The following is a 6000-nucleotide window of genomic DNA, read 5'->3' as shown; positions in this document are numbered from 1 at the left end:
CCAGGAATGGTCCTGCCCCACGTTCTGTAAACGTGGGGAAGCAGATCCTAGCAGGAACCAGCCTCGCCCCCACCCTGGGCCTTCGGTTGGTGGCTGGGGCTCCACCCCGCAGGCCGCTGCCCCCAGAGCGCGCCTCCCCCGCCCCCTGCGGCAGCGCAGCCCACGCGCGGGGCCAGAAGCGAAGGGCGACACTGCCATCGCGTGGCTGCCGCCGGTACTGCGGCCCGACCCGAGCAGCAGGGGGCCGACCTTGGAAGAGGCGGGTGGGGGTGTCCGAGGTGGGAGTGGGGGTCTGTGCGAAAAGATTTCCCCGCCTCCCCCAACTCGAAGAGGCTTTAAAAGAGCCCTTTATTCTCCGCGCAGCCCACAGTTACAGCACGCAGGCGGGGGCCCGCTGTGACCCACTAGTCGTTCCCGTCGCAAATACTCCGGTTCTCACCAGGGGCGGGAATGACTCAGCTCCCCTTCCCAGCACCCCACGAACACGACGCGGGGGGGGCCTCTCAAAACAGCTGTGGAGCTTACCTGTCCAGAAAACCAAGAACGGCAGCCCGGGCACACCTGGATACCTGGCGCAGCGAGGGAGGGAGGGGCTCCTCCGGGAAGCACCCTGCAGGCCCTGCGGCCCCGTCTCCGTCTCCCGCCCCGGGAGCGGCGGCCGCCACCGGGCCCCACGGGCACAGGGGCAGGACCGGGCTCGGCTCTTCCCGGAGTGCGGGCCGCTGGGCACAAGGGCAACGTCCAAACCATCGAGGGGAAGGAATGGGTGGGCGGGGGAGCTCGGGCTGGACCCAGAGGGTGGGCGTTAGAGTCTGTTTCAAACGTCCTAGAAGATTTGACTTTCGGGGGAGAGCACACAATGCAAAGGCCGGCCAGGTGATGCTGCCGCCTCTCGCGATGCTGCCCGCCTCTCGCGATACTGGCGCCTCTCGCGATGCTGCCCGCCTCTCGCGATACTGCCCGCCTCTCGCGATACTGGCCGCCTCTCAAAGAAGAAGAAATAACGCGCAGCCCACGTGGCTCGGCGGTGGAGCCGACCCATGGACCAGGTCACGGTGCGGTTCCGGTCGGGCCGGGGGTTCAGGCCTGGTCCCCGTGGGGGGCGAGCAGGAGGCAGCCGACCAGGACTCTCACCGTCGGTGTTTCTCTCGCTCCCTCTCCCTTCCTCTCTCTGTTTTTTAAAAACGTATTTTTAAAAAGTGCTAGAGCCAAACCAAGGAGCAAGGGCACAGCGCCGGGTCGCCCGGCAGGCCCCGCCCGCCTCACCTGCTGGGGTCGCGTGGTGAGCTTTTTAACCCTCACCGAGGACACTATTTCCGTCGCTTTTTCAGAGAGAGTGGGGGGAAGCGAGAGACATCGATGCGAGAAAGACACGCGCAGCGGTTCCTCCCGACCGGCCGAGCCCGCAACCGAGGAACCTGCCCTTGGCCGGAATTGAACCCAGGACCCTTCCAGGACCGATGTTCCAGCCACAGAGCCAACCGGCCGGGGCTACCTGGTTTTCTACTGAGGTAAACATACGTGACATAGAACTTGCTGCTGTAAACGCTCCTGCGCGAGTTCTTGTTGGAACCCTTGGCTTCATTCTCTGGGGCGTCCACGTTTTCATTCATTTTCTCCGCACGGCCACCCACTTGTTGTACGGTGGGGGAAACTGAGGCACCGAGCGATGAAGAGATTCCCCCCCGGGTCACACTGCCAGCCAGCAAGCGGCGGAACCGGCTGGGACCCCGGGCAGTCGGGCGCCAGGGTCTGTTAGCTGCCGAGATGGGTGGGTTACTCTGCCACCCCCCGTTGCTGCCGCACAACCCAAGATGCCCAGAAACCTATGGTGTCGTTGCCAGGAAAACGGGTGGGCTTGTCGCCCTCTGCTTGGCTCTTTTTCTTGCCCACGTAGGCCTGTGTCCGTTTTTGAGTATTTTCTCTCTCTCAAATTTCATTTATTCTTTCCTCTTTGCTCAGGAGAGCTTCCTGTGGGAAAGCAAGAGCGTTTCAGGCCCTGCCAGGATTAGTGTTAATTAGCTTCTCAGGGTTGGCAAAGCTCTGCAGTTCCACAGGGGTACAGGGAAGGACCCCACACAGGACAGGCTGCCGTGGAATCGTGGAACTGGCCGTGGAGAGCGGATACCAGCGCTGGCTGGATGTGGTCCTACATGGTCCTCTCCTGAAGGACCCAAGTGGGAGCTGACTGGCTTGTCCAGTCGTTGCATTTCGCCTACAAAGGGCCAAGGGTTTGCTTCTGGTCTGGAACCATGGGGTTTGGAACAGTGTTGTATTTTATCACGACAAAACCCTAAAATCGAGCAGGATTTACTGGCTCATGTAATGAAAGTGTCTGCGGCTTCAGGTCGGGCTGGTTCCAGGAGCCCAGTGTCCTTAGGATTCTAGGTCAACAGAAGAATGGCAGGGAAGGAAAATCATTGGCCACAGTGAGATCACATGCTTACCCTGAGGCCAATCATTGTGTCCAAGGGGATGAATATGCTAATTTTCCAGGCCTGAGTCACCTGGAGCTGGGAAAAGATCAGCTGGGCCCAAACCCCGCAGCCTGAGAGAGGGTAGGATGGGGTCCCCAAGGAGAATCGGGGAGCTTTCAGAAAATGGGTGCAGAGAGGATCAGAGCAACAGATGTCCACTATAAATGGACCTTCCTTCCCATGTGACAAACCAGTAAAATTAGAGGGGGGCATGTTGCCCCCATTTTACAGATAAGAAAACTGAGGATCGGGGGTATCGTCAGGTTGTTCCAAGCCATTCAAATGGCAGGGCTGGAGTTTGAACCGAGGCCTAGCTGTCCCCAGAGCCGGGCCGCTGTGGCTCAGTGGATTGAGCACCCTCCTGGGCACCAAGGAGGCACCGGTTTTATTCCCAGTCAGGGCACAGGCCCAGGGTGTGGCTCGATCCCCAGTGGGAGGCGTGCAGGAGGCGGCCGATCCATCTCCTTGATGATGTTCCTGTCTCTCTCCCTCTCCCTTCCTCTCAGTGAAATCAATAGAAAACATGAACACCCACGGGCCTCGCAGAAGCTGGTGCGCTGAGCTCTGCCCCAGCCTCCAGGCTGACTGGCACCTGTTGGGGGGGGCGCCCCAAGTTTATTAAATGCCTGTTAAAGCACCCCCGAGCTGTGGCCTCCTGGGAGCCACACGACCCACAGTGCACTGCAATTATCTCCTTGACATTTACAAATCCATCAGGTGCGATGCGCTAACCTAAAGTGTAAACCGTCCATTAATTGCTCAGAACAGAGAGTGTGGAAAACAAATCCATGAGACCAGTGAGGACGAGATTGCACATAACTCGGCCGGGGGAGGCACTTTCCACAGGCTGAGACCCCGGGAGAGGTGGGTGGCCCCAGGGCAGCGAGTGAAAGCCCCCCCCCCACGCCTGTGGGCTCGGTTTGGCTCCTGCAGGTTTTAGAGACACCAGTGAGTCTCTGAGCTGGAGACACTGTGTCGCCTGAATCCCCAAAACACGCTGGGTACTTAGGGGCACTCGAGGACACGCAGCCTCTCCCGTCTGGCTTACAGACCAAATCTCCCCTCCCACCCTCAGATGTGCACCCTGAGCACAAGGCTGGCCACAGCGGTCAGGGCCCTCTGGGCCCCGGGGCCACTCTGGGCTGTGCCAGGGGCCCTCTCCTGCTGGAGGGAGCTCCTGCAGTGAAAGGAGAGGCTCTGAACACCCAGTGGAGCCGCTCAGAGCAGCTGACAGCTCCTTGCACAGTGAAGGGCCTGGTTATGTAAGGAGGCTGCTGGGGAACGAGGCTGTGCCGACAGAGAGGGGGAGGGAGAGGGGGAGGGAGGCAGAACAGAGGGTGAAACCTGCTCTCCCGAAGCCTGACTTTCATTCACTCTTGGGACAAACATTTGTTAGGCCCACTAGGCACCGGGCCCCACGGCAGAGGCCGGGGTGTCAGACCATCAGACCGAACCCCCTGCTCAGGGGAAGCTGACACTCGGTGCAGGAGGAACACCGCCGACCAAATAAACAGGCAAAGGGAGTCGGTCTGATGATGGCAACCACAGAGGGTGATGGGAAACGGGTAACAGGGGTTTGGAAGGGGGAGGGGAGGGAGGAAAGGTTTCGCTGAAAAGGTGAGTTTGAGCGAGTTCTTAGGGTGAGGGAACCAAACATGCGGAGGGGAGGGGCCTGCAAAGGCCCTGGGGTCAGGTGGGGGGCGCGGACCCGCAGCCCAGGCCGGGGCCTTGCAGACTCCCGGGCCAGAAGCAGCTGAGGCCCGGCAACCACCGCAAACCCTGCAGCTGCCCACGGGCAGGCGCAGCTGGGCTGGCAGGGCCGGGAGCAGAGGGGGCACCCGGTGTCCAGGGCATCGGGGGCCCACCCGGGCGGTGGCGTCAGACGGGTTCCTGGGGTGTCCTCTCTGTGCGACGTCTTCATGCTGCTGGTTCTCGGCTTCTTGACAACTCTGAGCTCCGCCGGCATCATTTCAGTAACGGGGCAGCTGGGCTCCCCTCCTGCCCGGCCTGCCCCGCATCCTGGCCCCCGCACCTCCAACACGCCCCCCGTAACTCGGGGGCTCCTTTCAGGGGGGCTCTGGTCTTTGTGGCTCCCGTCCTGGATTCAGCCGACCCCGGCTTTCCCGACTCTGAGGCCAGACCAGGAGCGGCCCAGGCCGCAGGTGAATCCTGGCTCCAGGATAATCGACCGCACCTGCCCTGCAGCAGAGGCCGGGACCCGGCGGACAGCACAAGCCCGACCAGGCCTCTCGGCCCGACCCAGGCAGGTTCCTGCCGCCTTCCGTCATCATTAAGAATTAGCCCTGCGTCTGCTTCGCGCCAGGCTCTCAGCTCAAATCCGTCCCACCATCTGGAAGAGGCTCCTGCTAACAGCACGGAGCCCGGATGGCTGCTGAAGGGAGAGCCGAGCACAGCGATCAGCTGAGAGGGAGAGACGGGCAGAGAGAGCGAGAGAGACAGACAGAGAAACGCAGAGAGAGACAGAAACAGCAAGAAAGAGAAACCGTGGGATCCACGTGCCACATGCCCATTTCACAGATGTGGACACTGAGTCCCTAGAGAGGTGACGGCCCAAGCCGGCTGGGGCCAGCCTGCTGTGTGCCTGCGGCAGCTGGGTCCCATCCCTTCTGTGAGGACACCGAGCACCGAGGGACAGACGCGCGGCAAAGACGGGCTCAGTGACCCGTCTGGGTCTCGTCACGATTGCAGGACGCTAACTGCCGGCTTTGTGTCGCACTTGGCAACTTGTTAAAGTAACTGAGCGAAATATAACCAATGAACAATTAGCATGAAGTTCGTAATTAGGTCCTTGAAACACTGGACGTGGAAAATGTTTCAGGTGCTTTTATTTTTCTTCATTTTTTATTTCTCAATTACAGCTGACGTACAAGGTTATATTGGTCTCAGGCGTCCGTCCCAGCCACAGGCATCACGTGACCTGCTAAGCGCTCACCCCGGTAAGCCTCGGGCCGCCTGGCGCCGTGGCTGTCACACTGTTACCGACCGTTCCGTGCTTCACGCCCGGCAGCTGCTCCGCACCTGCCGATCGGTGCCTCTCACCCCCTCACCTTTTTCCTGGAAGTATTATTATTAGTAAACAGACCTTTTCCTTTGCTGTATGTAAAAGGCTTTATTGAGACAGGACCCCCACACCATGCCACTGTCCACGTAAACGTCCAGTTCGCCGGTTTTCGGGATGTTCCCGCCTCCCCCTCGGCCCAGGAGACCTCTGCTCTGTTCATCTGTGAATCTGCTGGTTCCGTCCATCTGTCCTCTGGTGACTGGCTTATTTCACTGGGCATGTTTTCAACGCTCGTCCCTGTCACAGCGTTTACCAGAATTTTATTCTGTTCTACGGATGAGTAAAATCCCACCGGCTGGACGGGCCGGTTGTTTGTCCATCGCCCGTGACGGACGCTTGGGCCGTGTCTACCCTTTGGCCGCCGTGGGCAGTGCTGCTGGGGACCCAGGTGTGGGGATGCCTGTCCGAGTCCCTGATTCAACCCCTGGGGTCTGTACCTGG

Source organism: Miniopterus natalensis, chromosome 20, assembly GCF_054644295.1.
Source record: "Miniopterus natalensis isolate mMinNat1 chromosome 20, mMinNat1.hap1, whole genome shotgun sequence".
Classification (NCBI taxonomy): Eukaryota; Metazoa; Chordata; class Mammalia; order Chiroptera; family Miniopteridae; genus Miniopterus; species Miniopterus natalensis.
The sequence above is the reverse complement of the archived record's forward strand: the minus strand, read 5'-3'. Positions refer to the sequence as shown.